Genomic DNA, 18,735 nt, shown 5'->3' with positions numbered 1-18,735 from the left:
CTTATTTATTTTTATGTGGTGCTGAGGATCGAACCCAGGGTCTCGCACATGTGCGGCAAGCACTCTACTGTTGAGCCACAACCCCAGCCCAAGACTGAATTTATTGAGAGCAAAAAAGAAGTACATTTATAATTAAAACAAACAAATTTTTAAAAAAAAGTGTAGGGCCGGGGTTGTGGCTGAGTGGCATAGCCCTCACCTAGTATGCATGAGGCACTGGGTTTGATCCTCGGCATCACATAAAAATAAAACAAAGACATTGTGTTCACCTAAAACTAAAAAATAAATATTAAGAAAAAAGTGTTCACTGAGGGACAGGGTGGAGAAGACGCATCAGCTGCATCTGCACGAGGTGCATTGTACACGCAGGGCTGTCAGCTAAGAGGGCCCGACCGCTCTCCTTTGTGCTAGCAGCTGGGTGACAGACCCTCCCCAGGGTCTCTGGGTGTGCTCCGCCTTGTGAATGCAGTACTCCTGCAGGCACCTGCAGACTTAACAGTGCTGCTGGTGGTCAGAGGACAGGAGAGTGGTTGTGGGTTAGGACTGCCGTCCCGCCACTCTGATGCTGTCTCTCGTGTCTCCTTTCCGCCTACCCACACCTACTGCGGCACCTCAGGGTGGCTCATGATGAAATCCAGAGCGAGCAGTGTGCTCTTGAGGCTCCCTGGGGCCCTTTCTCTCTTCTGCCTGGTGCTGGGTGGGGCCATTGTCCACTGTCTGCCCCTGGGATCACATGGCCTCAGCCTCTTCACTCTTATAAGGAACCTTGTCACTGGGCCTTGCGAAGGATCCTGGAGACACCTGGACAATCCAGGATCATCTCACCACATGATCCTCAACTTAATCACACCTGCAAGAAACCTTTTCCACATAAGGTCACATTCACACACACTGGAGTTAGGGTGTCTTTGGAGGACACCACTCAACCCACCAAGGAAAGTACCCACATGCCCCTTTCCATCCTGCATGAGGGTTAATCTCCCACCTGTTTTCCTAACATTTACTGAATTGATGGTTTGAAGTTATTTAAAGCAGTCCCTTGTGACTGTGAATAGTTCTTTCCTTACACTCACACACACACACACACACACACCACATACACCTAAATACATAGAGATTTACACATTGTACACATGTGCAACACAACACATACAACACATACACACATACAGATGTGCACATAGGTTGTCTTCATTCATTCTACACATCTTATTCTGAGTGCCTCCTGTGTGCTGGATGCACTGATAACAGTCAGCTATTATCTGTTACCACAACTTGCTGACATTCTTGTAACATATTTACACACACACAAAAACCATAATATGGATGCAGAATCATGCAAGGCTGTTACATTCTCAGCGCTCCAAGAAGGCCTAGATTCAGCACATTTAGGCCACAGATAGCCAGGGAAGATTAAGGCCTTGCTCTCTGTGGCCTATTGGTTTAAAAAAAAAAAATCAATCAACAGCAAAGTAGCTTTTTTCCCCTTCAGTTTGAGATCAGTCACTGTTTATTAACTAATCAGATTAGAAAAATACCCTGGTAGACACTTAGTTATTCTTCTAATAAGCCTGTCTTTCTGGTATTCCCTTTTGCCAACATCTCAAACTTCTACAAGATGCGTGGAGAAGATGGCCTGAAGGGCCAAGGGAAGTCATTTGCTTCTTTGAAGCTTTGCCCAGCAGTGTAGATCTGGATAAGATCCTCTCATACAGACAATGCCATTTTTACCAAGAAACAGAACAACAGAAATGTGAGCTTCTGGACTAGAAAAAGGACATTAGGTAAAAGCTAGGAAGTCTGTACCAAGGGCTAGGGATATGGCTCAATGGTAGTGCTTGCCTAGCATGCATGAGGCCCTGGTTCAACTCCTAGCACCACACACACAAAAACAAAGTCCGCATTGAGAGGGACGTTAGGTAGTAATAGTGCAGTGATGTTGGGTTACTAATTGTAACAAACGTACCACACAAATGCAAGACATTGATAATGGAGAAACCGAGTCTAAGGGTAAATGGGAATTCTTTGTACTGTCTTGACAATTCCTCTGTAAATCTTAAACTGTCCTAAAGGTTTACCCTTGTTTTTAAGAGAAGATTCCAGACTTCCTGAGCACAGACTCCAAATAGGATTTGGACCCACAATTGTTTTCCTTCCTTCCAGATCTTCAGTCCTGAGTGCCCTTGGAGCTCCAGCTGGCTTTGATCATCCTTTCCCAATGGCCATCCCTATGGACTCTGGGCTTGCTTGGCAGCACCATAAATGCATGAGCCCATCTTTTGTAAATGAGTCTATAGATGCCTGTGCAGAAAGGGATCTCCATGTACTTATATGCACCTCTACACACACAGTCATGTGCTGTGAGAGGCTTTGGTCAATGGCAGACTGCTACATAAACTGACTCCATACAATAATTCTGCCTAGTCACTTCACAACCATCTCAGTTCATTTAAGTATCGTCCATGGTGCATACACAAGGATGGAATTGCCCAGTAGCACAGTATGTGGCCCTGTTATTAGGCTATGCATGATTCTGTGTGTGTGTGTGTGTGTGTGTGTGTGTGTGTGTGTGTAATCTATATCTTCTACTGGTTCTATTTCTCTGGTTCAACCCTAATACAACTAATATTTTATATATTGTTAGAAATTCAAATTTTAAAAAATCAAACTACATATTTAAATACATTTCAAATATAAGAGTTTAAAATCAGAAAATATCAAGTAAAATATCAATATTAGTTATATATTGTAATTCTACTATAAATTATTAGCCAATAACCTCAATGAAAATTTGATATTTCCTTTAGGGCTAGGGGTGTAGAGCCTTTGTCTTACATGAATGAGGCATATTAGAGTTTGATCCCCAGTGCTGTGAAAAAAAAATAGATACTTTTAAAAATACTCAACTTGGGGCTGGGGTTGTGGCTCAGTGGTAGAGTGCTCACCTAGCATGGGCGAGGCCCTGGGTTCGATCCCCAGCACCACATAAAAATAAAAAAATAAATAAATTGTGTCCAACTACAACTAAAAAATGAATATTTAAAAAAAATACTCAACTTGGTACAATAGACAAATATTGAAAATTAACTGTGAAACACTGAACATGAAATAACACTGTCTCTTCTTTTCCTTGTTTTTACAGCCATTTTAAAATCCAAAGATCATCAGGATGTGAGATTGATTTTGTGAAAATATTTCCAGCTGCTGAAACACACTTTTCCTGACCTTTCGTGAGTTGGGGGAAGTATTTCTCTTCCAGCATCCACTTGTGGGTAGTCCCATTCCTTGTAACTGGGATTTGCTCTCCCGCTCCTAGGGGAGGCTGTGGGTGCAGTCTTCCTGCTGGTAGAGAGCTGGTGAGGAGCTGTGTGTCCGCGGCAGACCGCCTTCATGGCGTACAGATGAGGATGCTGATCAGTTCCTTGCATCAGTTTCAAGTCTCTCATGCTTGTTATCTGCTTCTCCAGAAAGTCTCTAAACCACAGTAACAACTATTATTACATCAGAAGCTTTGCTTTGTCATCTTCTATACCTCTTGAAGAAGGTATAGAAAAGTATAGACATGCGGAAGTATGACAAATTATTTTTAAATTAAATAATATATCTTTATTCAGGGCTGGGGATGTGGCTCAAGTGGTAGCGCGCTCGCCTGGCATGCGTGCGGCCCGGGTTCGATCCTCAGCACCACATACAAACAATGTTGTGTCCGCCGAAAACTAAAAAATAAATATTAATAATAATAATAATAATATACCTTTATTCAATTTAAAAAATATAATGCATTGCAAAACTCCATGAAAAGATGAATGGTGTCAACACAAAACCTCTGGAAGAAGGTATAGAAAAGTATAGATATGTGGAAGTATGACAAATTATTTTTAAATTAAATAATGTATCTTTATTCAATTTAAAAAATATAATGCATTGCAAAACTCCATGAATAGATGAATGGTGTCAACACAAAATAATTCCAATTTCAGATTCCTTAGAACCAAAGCAATGGTGTGACACCAACCAATACCCATATTTCCTGATGTAAGGGAGCAGAGCAGGCAGGAGGCTGGAACACCTGGAGGCTGAAAGCCAGGGAGGGGACAGGTAGGTGCTCCTGAATGAGTCACACAACTGCCCTGTGTTAGCTGGTTTTGCATCATTGTGACCAAGATGCCTGACAACTTGGAGGAGGAATTTATTTTGGTTCACATTTCAGAGGTCTCAGTCCATGTTGAGCCAGCTCCATAGCTCTGGACCCAAAGTGAGGCGGCACATCGTGGAGATGGCCGCAGAGAAGAACAGCTCAGGACATGGCCACAAGGAAGCAGAGAGGGAGCTCTGCCCACCAAAATGTAAACCCCAAAGGCATGTCCCCAGTCACCCATCTGCCTACAGTCTCCACCCAGTGTGGTGGCCCTTTCAAATTATTAATCCATCCAATGCAGGATTAATTCATTCTTGCATCATCTCGCAGATGAGCTTTGGAGGACACCTCATATCCAAACCACAACATTCCCTAAAACAGGCCTGAAGCTGATGAATGACTTTCCTTGCTTTGTCAGCAAATTAATGTTTTTTTCTTAGAGTTGCTGTCTGGCCAAATGGGCATCTTTGAGTAAAGACTATGTGTAGCATTCTGATAGTTTCTTTCTTTCTTTTCTTCTTCTTTTTTTTTTTTTTTTTCAATCACATCTTGAGTAAGTCTGAAGTAGATTATCTCAGACAAAAACTTCCAGAACAGGCCAGTTTCTTAATTATTCTTGGCCTTTTGCATTTTCATATAAATTTGGAATCAGTTTATCTATTAAGAAAAGGTTGAGAGTTTTGGGGCAAATTAGTCATTACAATCTTGTGTGTTTCAGTCCATGAATGTGGCATGTTTCTCCAGAGTCACGTACAGGTTAAGGCATGATGAAGAAGACATCAAAACTGTGGGTTGTGGACTCAGTGCACATCCCTGGCACCCACTCGGCCATTAGCAGCCGCCCCTGCTTCCTGTTTCTGGCTTCCAGGCTGCCAGGTTGCCACACACATCCCCTTCTCCCCTGCCCACAAGCAGTCAATTCAAGGGGAGTCTCTGCTCCAAGTCGATCCAGAGAGCACCCTTTTACAGATTTTTGGACTAAAGGCTTTTGAAAGAGAGGCAAATCAAGCTGTCTTTGGTGACTAAGGAGGTAACATGGGAAGTTTAGAAGCACTATAAGCCCCGTAAAATATCTACCATCTCTATCCTCGAGTATAGACATTGAAGAGAGAGTTATATTGCAAATGTGACACCTGTTTATAAATTTGGGGACATAATAAGAACTTACACTCCTGCTAAAGTTTAGTGCCCAAGGCCCTTTCACTAAATCAAGTGGACTGGAGGGTTGGGGTAAATGCCTTGCTGAGAAAAAGAGTTACTCAGAAAAGCAGAGAGGGGACACAAAAGGACAGAGAAACAAGGCAGAGAGGGTGGTGGCATTTGAGTCTGACTCCATACAGTTTCTAAGGTCCAGCTGTATTCTTGCTCATGCAGTTCAGAGACAGTCCACAGTTTCTGACGGCAATCCATCTTTAGGATTAAGCTAGCTTAAATTGGGGTTCTGTTGCTTGAAACGAGTCCAAACTAAAGCATTTGGTTAAAATGTGTAAAGTTAAAGGAGGGCCTGCAATAGATTTCAGGAGCCCTAGCCTGGAGCCTGGCACCTGGCTTTCAGGGACTGCACTCCACTCGCTCTGGTGCTCCTACACATGCCTTCTCCCACACAGGCCAGCAGCTGGAACACACTCCTGTTCCCTCACCCTTCAGGAATTGTACTGCCTGTTTGAGCGTGTCCTCCCTCACCCTCTTTTTGTGCAGAATCTGTCTAATATAAACATTTATTTTTGTTTGGAGGCCACACTTGGGTATTTAATTATCATCTGTGTCATCAAGATTACCCACACAGGACTGGGAATATAGTACAGTGGTTGCTTGTTGCCTAGCATGTGTAAGGTCCTGGGTTCAATCCCCAGTACCACATACACACACACACACAAAAAGAATAAATAAAAAGGTGTCCAATTATCAGGAAATACTGACCATTAAACTTTAAAAAAAGAAAAAATTAGCCTCACAATCATGTAAGGTGTTTATAGGCCAATCAGCAAGTGCTAGCTCTATCTAAATGTCAAGAGCTCCCATGGTTATGGCAGTACCATCCCCACAGCCTCACTGTGGAACCAGCCCAGGAGTCGCTGTGGGCATGGATACGAAAACATGGTGCACACACACACAATGGAGTTGCACTCAGCCATAAAGAAGAATGAAATTATGTCATTTGCAGGAAAATGGATGGAATTTGAGAACATTATGTTAAGCAAAATAAACCAAATTCAGAAGGCCAAGAGTCACTATGTTTTATCTCATATGCGGAAGCTGGATAGGAAGAACACAAGAAAGTGCCGGGGGATCTCATGAAAATCCAAGGAAGATCAGTGGAGGAAAGAGACGGGGGTTGAGGGGAGTACTGGGGAGTGATATTGACCAGATTGTATTGTTATATTGTGTGCAGATGCAAATACATAACAACAAATCTCACCATTATGTACTATTATTATTCACCAATAAAAATATGGAGTAAAAAATAAAGAACTCCCCCAAATCAGATGCAAGTACCAAGTGAGACTTTAAGAGAAATTCTGAAAGTCTGCACAACTACTGCCTGTCTAAATGGAGACCCTCCCCCGCATAGGGTGGGGGTCTGCAGCTGAGACAGGAGGCTGAGATTGTGTACTCTGAAGACTTTGAAGCCCCTGTGGTGAGGAGAGGGCGAGTCCCACGTAAACACAGTCTACATATTTTCTGAGCGCATCTCCCGCAGCCTGCACTTCCATACATTCACATACCTGGCCGGCGGACCAGGTGCTCTTTCAAAGGCCACTGAGGAGCCTTTATTTCCCAGCCAACCGGGGTGGGCTCAGGCTGACCGCGGGGTGCTATGCAGCAGCCAGTCCTGCAAAAGCAGCGCTGGTTGCCATCAACCTCAGCACGGCTGTCGGTGTCCTTACTACAGTATTTAACGGCACAGAAAGTGCACAGTGGAAGCACTGGCCAGTGGGAATAAGCAAAGTTCTCTGAGTTGAGCACAGATGAGACGAAGGTCGGATATCCAGGCTAATCAGCACATCTTCCTCATAGAAACCAGGCAGGGGTGTGTTTGCGGGAGAGGAGTTCAACTCGGGCAGGCAGTAGAGGAGCTTCCTTGTGCAGGGCTCGAGTGCCCTGTGGCCTGCTGCTGCGGCTCCATGAAACAGAAGGAGAGTCAGGCCAGTCCTCTGCTCCTGGCCGTCTGTATTGCCCTTGACAACTCCAGGAAGGGCCTGGCCACTAAGGAGTGTAAGTTCTTACTACGTCCGCAAATTTCTAAAGAGTTGTCACATGTGCAGTATAACTGTCTCTTCAATGTCTGTACCAGATGGTAGAGATGGTCGTACTTTATGGGGCTAATAGAGCCCTTCAGCCAATGGCTTCTGGGTCGGACTCCCTGGGAGAAAAAAGAAGCAGACCTCAAGAACGGAGGGTAAGAACTCCAGAACTTCTGAACTGACGTGTTAAATAGCTCAGGAATGTGCTCTCCGTTGGGGCCTCGCCATGCGAGGACACATTTTAGTCATTAATGCTGATGCAGGCCAGACTGCTTTCCAAGAAACCCTGCCCTCTCACTTTTTCCAGCCACTCTTGTCCTCAGCAGGCCTGGAAGGAAGGTCATGCCTGGGCTTCGAGGCAGCATTCCAGCAGGGTGTGTGCGTACAGGGTGAAATGACAGAGGAAGCAGCTTTCTGGGGACTCCCACAAGAAAGGGAACTCCACAACTGGCTACTTCCAAGAGAGACCATACTTCTCCAGGTGTGAGGACCGTAGAGAAGAATTCACCTCCAGGGTCCAAATATGACCCTATTTCCCCTGTGCTTCTGAAATATGGCCAAAGCTCACCTCCTTTCCAAAACTGTCTCCAGAGATTTCTCACTTTAAAAAATTGAGCTGATATGTGTCAGCTAAGTGTATAGCCCCATCATATGGAGCAGTTATAACTGGGAGCACATCACCAGAAGAAATTCTCAAAATTCACAGATCATAAACTCTTATTCAGAACCCATCACATCAGAAGATCTGGAACGAGCCCATGTTGCTTGAGAAAAGGCTTGCAGATTCTAATGTAGCCCCAAATTAAATGATTGTGCAAAAAGACACGGTACCAATAATGCCAGGCTGTGGACTTGGGTTTTTCTTTTTTCCTTTTTTTTTTTTAATATTTTTTAGTTGCCAATGGATTTTTAACTTTGTTTATTTATATGTGGTGCTAAGGATCGAACCCAGGGCCTCACACGTTAGGCAAGCGCTCTACCACTGAGCCACAACCCCAGCCCCAGTTTTTTCTTTTTAATGTTTGAAAAATGTGAGGTCACAGATGAGTGCGTTGGCACATGCCTGTAACCACCTCAGGAGGCTGAGGCAGGGGAAATCACAAGCACAGGACCAGCTTCAGCAATTTAGCAAAACCCTGTCTCAAAATAAAAAAACAAACAGGGCTACAAATGTGGTTCAGTGGTAGAGCATCCTTGGGTTTAGTCTCTAGTACCACACACACACACACACACACACACACACACACAAAGAGATCTACGTTACCAAGTCACCCAGACCCAGCACAGCAGGGCCCCTTTCCCAGTGCTGGACCTGCACGCCTCACTTCAGTGGGCACACAGGCCAAGTCTGGCTAAAACACAGGCTCTGGTTTGGCGGAGCCAAAGTGAGGCTCTATGATTTGCATTTCTGATTGTTCCCAAATAATGCCTGTGCTGAGGTCCAGGTCAGGGTTCTTGGTGTGGGACAACATGCCACCCAGTATGTGTGCGGTAGGGAAATGCCTGGAGACATTTTTGGTTGTCCATTAGGGAAGGAGCAGGCATTAACTAGCCTGTGGGAGGCCAGGGATGCTGCTAAAACGCTGGCAGTGCCCAGGATGCCCCCTCCGCACAGAGTTGTCTACTCAATTACTTATGACCTTGAGAAACCCAGGACCAGATCAAGTGTAGAATTTGCAAGATTTCAGAACAGCAGTTACTTTGCTCTTATTTCCTTGTCCCTTCAGGTTGTAGAAGATTGGGCTCCTGGATTTTATTTTTGTTTTGTTTTGTTTTGTTTTTGTACCAGGGATTGAACCCAGGTATGCTTAACAACTGAGCCACATCCAAAGCCCTTTTTATATTTTATTTTGAGACAGGGTCTTACTAAGATGCTTTGTGCCTCGCTAACTTTCTGAGGCTGACTTTGAAATTGCAATTCTCCTGCCTTAGCCTCCCAAGTCACTGGGATTACAGGTGTGCTCCCCCATCCCTGGCCAAGGACCGTGCTTTCAACATGAGACCTTGGGGGACATTCCAGATCTAACCATAACAATAATTATTTTTTCTTTATAAATTCAGCACAGCTTATTTAGGTGCTATCTGGAGACCCAGGAGAACCAGATTCCTGTCCTCATGGAGCTTAAATCTTAGTACAAGAAATAGCAAATATACATCTACTTGTATATTAATTGCTTTGGCTAGGCTCTGTGAAGTGCCATAAGGGAGAAGGCTGAGGGCTGAAAGAGCACCTCAGGACTTGGGGATTCTGGTCTGGGTGTCCAGACTCCAAGCTGGTCAGAAGCAGCCAGCTCCATGCTCCACTGTCAAAGTGTCCAGGGCTCCCACAAGACATCAGGAGATCCTGGCTACCCTTCTCCTCTCCACATCCTGCTCCAAACCAAAGAAATCTCCCATGCACACAGCTCAGCTCCAGCTTCAGTTGGAAACCCATCCAAAGCTCTTGAGAAGCCAAAGCCCAAACACAGATGCTTAGAGCAGAGCCTCTTTGAGGGGACACTGAAGGCACTGGACGTGATTGTGTCCCTCCCTCCGAGCTCTGAGAATCCAGGAGTGTGGGCATGGGGTGAGGAGAGGGACAGAGACAGAGAGGCGAGGACTCTGATTTTATTGCCTTTCCCAATTTTGCTGTTCTGGAAAACTCAGCCCAGGGAAAGCAACCAGCCTCCTAGCTGTAAATCTGCCTCATGGGGTTCATCCCTCCCACATCTCTGCTCTCTCCCTCTCTGGTTCCTTGCTTCCTTCCAAATTTTATTTTTTCCAATGATGAAAAAACATACTTATTACAAACATTTTAGAACACACAGCAAAGAATTGAAGTGGGAAGAAAATAACTGAAGACAACCACTAATAACATTTTGGTAGTTCTTTCTGGCCTTAATAGCACACAGTTTTAAAAAATCTTATAAACAAGAACATTCTTGAGAATCCTACAGTAAGGGCCGTCAGTGTGTTCATATGTCCTCCTATCCCAGCCATTGTGTCAGGCCCTCCCACATTGCCTCTGGGGTTTGAGTTGCTCCCAAACCAATGGCTGGGGAGCCCCCACAAGGCAGTGCCCCAAACCATCCTGAGATAGGGCTTTGGGATTCCAAAGAAAGAAGCACCATAGAGTTATTTATTTATTTAGCCTTTTCTTTTTTGGAACAGGGGATCAAACCCAGGGCTTCACGTTCCTGAGGCAAGCACTTTGCACAGTGTTTATTGGGAGATCTTACAGAATGCTCGCAATCATCTTCACAACATTTACAGGATGGGACTTCTTTCAAGGTATAGCAGGGTACGGAGCATGAGGGTTTAAAGAATTTGGCTCAGAGCTAGGGCTTGTGTTTTGGGCAACAACTTAGGTTCCTTTATCAGCACCTGGCTCAGGCCCTGGTTTGGGTTCAAGCTTACTGGAAAACGCAGCAGCTGGCTGGGTGACACAGTTATCAAGGCTCTTGGTCAGGATGCATGAAGAAAGTGGGGAAGTGGGCAGCCCTGCTGACATCCCGACATGCTTTGTGTCATTAGCAAATGTGTGTCAAGGAGAGGGTTGAAAAGTGCTTGCCCTTTGGGGCTAATTCTCCTGTTACTCTTCAGAACTGCAAAACTGCTCTGAGAAGCAGCTGCAGCTGACCTTTTTGAGGAGAAGAGACCATGTGGAACAGAGATAAACTGTCCTGAATAAGGCCCCCCTAAGCCCATCAGCCTACCAATCACCAGATGTGTAAGGATGTCATCCCTGACTACCAGCCCAGCCACCACACATCCAGACTCACTGTTATGGTCTATACTTGAGTTGTCCCCCAGAAGCTCATATGTGGACAATGCAAGAAGGTTCAGGGGTGAAATGATTGGGTTGTGAGAGCCTTGACCTCATCAGTGCATTAATCCCCTGATAGGGATTAACTGGATAATAACCATAGGCTGTTGGGGTATGGCTGAAGGAGGTGGGTCATTGAGATGTGCCTTTGGGGTTTATGTTTTGTCCCTGGTGAGTGGAGATCTCTCTGCTTCCTGGTGCCAAGTCCTGACCTGCTTTCCTCCAACATGCTCTTCCACCATGAAGTTCTGCCTCACCTTGGGACCAGAGTAAGAGAGTTGGCCGTCTATGGACTGAGACCTTTGAAACCATGGGCCCCAAATTAAACTTTTCCTCCTCTAATTGTTCTTGCCAGTCTTTTGGTCCTAGCAGTGAAAAAGCTGATAAAAAATACCCACAAAGCAAGGGAAATAGCAAATGCTTATAATGTTAAGCCATTCAATTAGGAGTGGTTTGTTGCACAGCAAAAGCTGACTGGTATATTCATTTATATAAACCCTCTAATCTGTTGGTTGCACCTGATGTTTTAACACATGCACTTTGTTGTGTGATCACGACTCCTTCTAGACATTGCTTTCTGATGGTTACAAGGTAGTTCCTTGAAGGGTGTGCATGGCTCACAAAATCATGTCATAATATTGGTGGAATTGATATCTTTGTACATAAAAGTTTTTCTCTTTATTTTATGTTTCTGAAGATAGAACCTCAAGAAGAGAGTTACAGAGTCAAGTGACAGGCACTTCCTTTCTGCTTTCTTCTTTTTTTAGCAGTGCCAGGGACTGAACCCAGGCTTGTGCATGCCAGGCAAGCACTGTACCACTGAGCTGCACCACGGCCCTGAGCGGTATTTCACCTTTCTAAACTTCTGCCATCGGGGCTGGGGATGTGGCTCAAGCGGTAGCACGCTCGCCTGGCATGCGTGCGGCCCGGGTTCGATCCTCAGCACCACATACCAACAAAGATGTTGTGTCCGCCGAGAACTAAAAAATAAATATTAAAAATTCTCTCTCTCTCTCCTCTCTCACTCTCTCTTTAAAAAAAAAATAAAAAATAAACTTCTGCCATAGAAACTTAAGCCAGTATTAAAAAGACCTCAGAGAATACAATGCCTCACTCAACCACAGCGACCAGGATTTTTCCATTCTTGTTTCATGTATCTACAACTCAACCCTCAATGTTTTCCCTGGAGCATTTTTTAAAAATATTTTTTAGTTGCCAATGGATTTTTACCTTTATTTGTCTATTCATGTGGTGCTGAGGATAGAACCCAGGGCCTCACACATGCTAGACAAGTGCTTTTCCACTGAGCAACAACCCCAGCCCTCTCTAGAGCATTTTATTTATTTATTTATTTATTTATTTATTTTTAAGAGAGAGTGAGAGAGGAGAGAGAGAGAGAGAATTTTTAATATTTATTTTTTAGTTCTCGGCGGACACAACATCTTTGTTGGTATGTGGTGCTGAGGATCGAACCCGGGCCGCACGCATGCCAGGCGAGCGTGCTACCGCTTGAGCCACATCCCCAGCCCTAGAGCATTTTAATCTATAATTTAACCTGTATTTCTAGCTGATAAGGATTTGAAATAAAAATGAAACTCTGACACAATTCCTCTACCACACCTAGTGCCAGTAATGATTGTGTGTTAATCTTACGATTTGTTTATCGATCCTGGGGAGGGAGCCCAGGGATGCATCACCACTGGACCACATCCCGGCCCTTTTCATTTTAAAATTGTGATACAGGGTCTCCCTAACCCTGTCCCTAAATTGCCCAGGCTAGCCTTGAATTTGCCATCTTCTTCCTGCTCAGCCTCCCAAGTTTCTGGGACTACAGAGGTGCTGTGCCTTAGTATCTTTAATCCTTGGTGCATGTGAGTCTTCCTCATTATAAATTACATTGACCTCTTCAAATCAGGATCCCAAGAAGGCCGTGGCTGATAGGCTCCTTACTTGCTGGCTTTGTAAATTTCCTGCAAACTGGATTTCCCTGACTACCTCTTTATGCTGTCATTTAACATGTCTCTTTAGGCTCCCCATTTCTGTTATCCCAGATAAAGGTGTGACTGAACTCCTGTCTAACTTTTGGCAAGAATACTTCATTGGTAGCTGGGTGCGTTGGCACACATCTGTAATCCCAGTGGCTCAGGAGGCTGAGGCAGGAGGATTACAAATTCAAAGCCAGCCTCGGCAATAGAGAGGCGCTAAGCAACTCAGTGAGACGCTGTCTCTAAATAAAATACAAAATAGGGCTGGGGATGTGGCTCAGTGGTCAAGTGCTCCTAAGTAAAATCCCCAGTACAAAAAAAAAAAAATTCATTGGTGATGGTGTGGTTCCACTACTTCACAACAAAGGCCTCAAAATGTCTGGTTGCCCCTTGGTGCGATGCTTACATTGATGGGGTTCAGCAGTTCTGTCCATTATTATGAAGCTCCCATCAGTGTTCAGCCCGATGCTCAACAACTGTCCATGATCACTGCCTGAGTTCATTATTTCAGTGGTGATCTTTATAATTTTACACTCTTTGAAAAAAGGACATTTTGGGTATCCTGAGAAAAGGTAAGAAAGAGGTTTAATTCTTTCCTTCCTTTGAATTGGCACCCTAGAAGCTGACTCTTGTTTCTTGGTCAAAAGCATGCTTAGATCACAGCATTCTTGCTATGTTCGAACCCATTGCAGTCATCATTCTTGGGTGCCCCAACTGTGCCCTGTTTTGCCCTAAAATGGGGTGTTTTATATTGGCATATCTATTTTACCAACTTATTTTACGATGACCTCTGTGTACGGAGCCACCTCTGTCTCACTCCCAGGTCATCAGCCTGTCACCGGCCTCCCCTAAGTGGGCTGTCTGGCTGTGTCCTCCAGTGCCCTTAGCAGTGTCTACGACCCACTGTGTGAACTTCTAAAATGGCCAAGGCTCCAGCCCTGTGCCTGCTGCATTCACTCCATATTCCTCAGTGGGTTGCCTGCCTGGATTTTTCAAGTAAGTTCTCCGTCTTACAAAAGCAAAGTCACTCATTTTTGTTTGTCAGTTATTCTAATACTATTAAATTTGAAGAGTTCTATTTCATCATGAGATTTGACATTTTCCTCTAGTATTGAATGATTTTAAGAAATCAGTTTGAGGGCTGGGGACAGAGCTCAGTGGTAGAATGCTTGCCTAGCACACACAAGGCCCCTATGCAATCACCAGTGCCACACATACACACAAATATTGAAAACATAAAGGTGACTATTAATTTTTATGTCAGGTGTGAGACATTTTCTAAATCCATCTTCCCAAAAGCAACTTGTACACATGAACACATCTGCTCTTCTCGCTCACCATCACACATCCCTACAGCTTGACTCTGTCTTCCAGTGGAAGAGGACAGCCTCTATTGTCACTCTATCGTCACTCCTCAGTGGTGGTCGGGCTTATTCTTTTAAATAGATGCATTCATATCTGTCGTGTTTGGAGCTGCATATGTGGGGGGACTTCCTGCTGCATGGTTCTTGCCCTTACCTGAGAGAGAGCCAGAAGCCACCAGCTCCCAGCTCCTTGCAGCTGAGGAAGCATTTGGTCAGGTGGCACCAGCTCCACCAACCCAGCCTACGTGTGTGAGACTTCAGACAGAAGCGGCAGGACAAAGCAGGCTGTGTGGAATGCTGGTGAGGGTGACAACAGAGACACTGTGAGGTTGAGCTCCAGGCACAACTGTGCTGGGAGTCATAGCAGGTGCCATGGATGTGGGCCTCTGGTACTGGTGCTCACAGTTCAGTGCCCGGCACTGGGAAGAATGGTCAGCTCTGCAGTAAGGTCTGGGCATCACTCTGGAGTTCCAGCTTCCCAGGGGCTCTGAGGGTCACTCAGTGCTCACTCACAAACACCTTTTCTATGCAATAGCTGGAGTGCTTTCTGATGTCTGTAAGGGGGAATCCCAAGGACACTTTAGGCCAATATGTCAGGGAAGACACCTGGGCCTGGACCCACTCTGCACATTTAAAGTGTAGCCGTCCGGGTCAACAATATCGGCAATACCTGGGACTTCCTAACCCATTTGTTAGAAAGGCACAATCTTCAGATAGAGCCCTAATATCCAGAGTATACAAAGAACTCAAAAAATTAGACAATAAGATAACAAATAACCCAATCAACAAATGGGCCAAGGACCTGAACAGACACTTCTCAGAGGAGGATATACAATCAATCAACAAGTACATGAAAAAATGCTCACCATCTCTAGCAGTCAGAGAAATGCAAATCAAAACCACCCTAAGATACCATCTCACTCCAGTAAGATTGGCAGCCACTATGAAGTCAAACAACAACAAGTGCTGGCGAGGATGTGGGGAAAAGGGTACACTTGTACATTGCTGGTGGGACTGCAAATTGGTGCAGCCAATTTGGAAAGCAGTATGGAGATTTCTTGGAAAGCTGGGAATGGAACCACCATTTGACCCAGCTATTCTCCTTCTCGGTCTATTCCCTAAAGGCCTAAAAAGAGCATGCTACAGGGACACTGCTACATCGATGTTCATAGCAGCACAATTCACAATAGCAAGACTGTGGAACCAACCTAGATGCCCTTCAATAGACGAATGGATAAAAAAAAATGTGGCATTTATACACAATGGAGTATTACTCTGCATTAAAAAATGACAAAATCATAGAATTTGGAGGGAAATGGATGGCATTAGAGCAGATTATGCTAAGTGAAGCTAGCCAAGCCCTAAAAAACAAATGCCAAATGTCTTCTTTGATATAAAGGGAGTAACTAAGGACAGAGTAGGGACGAAGAGCTTGAGAAGAAGATTAACATTAAACAGGGATGAGAGGTGGGAGGGAAAGGGAGAGAGAAGGGAAATTGCATGAAAATGGAAGGAGACCCTCAGGGTTATACAAAATTACATACAAGAGGAAGTGAGGGGAAAGGGAAAAATAATACAAGGGGGAGAAATGAATTACAGTAGAGGGGGTAGACAGAGAAGAGGGGAGGGGAGGGGAGGGGGGATAGTAGAGGATAGGAAAGGCAGCAGAATACAACAGACACTAGTATGGCAATATGTAAATCAATGGAAGTGTAACTGATGTGATTCTGCAATCTGTATACGGGGTAAAAATGGGAGTTCATAACCCACTTGAATCAAAGTGTGAAATATGATATATCAAGACCTATGTAATGTTTTGAACAACCAATAAAAAAATTAAAAAAAAAAGAAAGGCACAATCTTGGACCTACTCCAGTCCTCCTGAGTAGTTTTTGTTTAATTTTTTTAATTCTTTTTAAGTTGCAGATGAACACAATACCTTCATTTTATCTGTTTTTATTTTTATGTGGTGCCAGGGATTGAACCCAGTGCCTCACGCACGCTAGGCAAGCGCTCTACCACTGAGCCACAACCCTGGCCCCCTGAGTCGTTTTGTTTTTTTGTTCTGGTGCATTTTGTGAGGATCTCCAGGGAATTTGTGAACACAGATTGAGAAGCCATAGCTTAGTATGATTTCAAACACTGGTTGCACCTTAAAACACACTGAGGACCATTAAAAGAATGATCGATGTCCAATTCCATCTTCCATGACATTGACTTGGGTGAGAACGGAGGTCACAACCACAGGGCAAAAGGCAGTGTGGAACAGATTATTTTCAGAGCTCAAAGAATCTCCCCACAGGTCACTTATTCGTTACCCAGGGACAAGAACCATCTTCTCAGCAGGTACAGCTGGCAGAGCTACCACAGGGAGAGGGAGGCTCCCTTCACCCAAAGCACTGACCCCTCACTTGGTCAGTGGGCAGTTGAATTCAGGAGGAAGCTCGGCAGCTGGGCCCTCGTTCCATACTTCGCCTTTACTGCCGTGAACTTGGGGTGGGATTCCTGCTCCACTCTGCACCCAGGCATGCCAGTCATCTCAAGGGTGATTACAAAGTCGGCATCTCCCTCCCACCTCAAGGGTGAAGTCTCCAAGGTCAGAGCATTTTCAAGATCTGCAGCGGCGCCAACACCAGCCCTCCCGGCTCCCTGCCCAGCTCCATTCATGGCCCTGCCCCCTCCAGCAAGTGCAGCAGCACTGGGCTGACCTGCTGAGCAGCAGCAACCAATTGTGGGATCACACTGGCCCTGGCTGGGATCACAGGTCCAACAGGTGATCATGGAGCAGCAAGTGGAAACTGTGCCCTTGAGCCAGGGGACCTCTCTGAGGCCACCGTGCAGAACCAGAACTGAGAGACAGTCAACCACATGGGTCTGACTAGACTGTTTACTGGTGCACACTCTCAGCCCCACCCCGGGGTGTGCTCTGTGTGGTCTGGGCTCCTCCCGGCACCCCAGACAGGGCTGCGGCGCTGGACCCCCATGCCTCCCATGGTCATATCCACTGACATCCCTCTCCTGTTTTCCATCTTGTTTTTAGTCTGGCTTTTGGGGCGAGTGTCGGGACACCCAGAGTCAGGCCTCGGGCCTAGGACTCTGGCAACAGCATCACCCAAAGAAGAGGTAAACCTTCACACACGAGGGGCACAGTGACTGCGTGAGCCCCAGGTGTGAAGCCATGGGGACATGGCACCCTCTGTACAGAACGCCTGCCAAGCCCACGACCTGCTTCTCACCGAGAGGGACAGTGGGAAATCCAAACCAAGGGACAGCCTATGGAATGGACTCCCGAGGGATTGACCCAGACTAATAACAGCTGACCCCAATCTCACACAACCTGGGGCTGACCACTTCACTTTGGGGCTCTGCATGTAGCAGAGCAGCTTCAAAAGTCAGCCCTCGGCTTGGGGTTTGATTTAAAAAAAATAGGAAAAAAGACATGACCACTCTGCACACCATGTGATGAGTCACGTGCTGTCAAGGGGGTAAGGCGGGCAGGACGTGTGCAGAGATATCAGTGTCCCCTCCCAGGTACACTAGTGTTAGCCCTCTGGGGTAGCAATACAGTGTGCCTCATGCAGGAGGGCATGCTTACTCTCAGTGATGTGCCAAAGTGCCACAACATCTCTGCTTGGTTTTAAATGGTTCGGGGAAATCCATGTATGAGAGAGAGAGAGAGAGAGAGAGAGAGAGAGAGAGAGAGAGAGAGAGAGGCGCAACACACCCACTGCTAGGCACACGGCCAGGCTGACAAACCTAGGTCAGGGCTCAGCAACATTCATTTTTCAGTGAAGATAGTAAATACTTGTGGCTTTGTGGCCCGCTCAGTCTCTGTCACAATACTTAACTTTGATGTTTCAACACAAAAAAAGCCATAAACGATATATAAACAAATATGCATGGCTGTGTTCCCACAAGTTTCTTTCTTTGCAGTACTGGACTCAAACCCAGGGCTTTGTGCAGGCTGGGCGAACATTCCACCTCTGAGCTACATCCCCACCCCCTGAATTTCCTATCGTTTTTATGTGTCATGAAATATTTTCTTCTAATTAGTACTTCTCCCATTAAAGTTAGAACACACTCATTTCAAACATTTTTCTCTGAAAGGATACCACCAAAGTGATGTCAGTAACTTCCCCTTTAGGAGCAGAAGGGATGAACTGAGGGGAACTTGGTTTGACTTTATTTACTTCTGAAC

This window comes from Spermophilus citellus, assembly GCF_964194105.1.
Source record: "Spermophilus citellus genome assembly, chromosome: 6".
NCBI lineage: Eukaryota > Metazoa > Chordata > Mammalia > Rodentia > Sciuridae > Spermophilus > Spermophilus citellus.
This window is presented reverse-complemented; position numbering follows the sequence as displayed.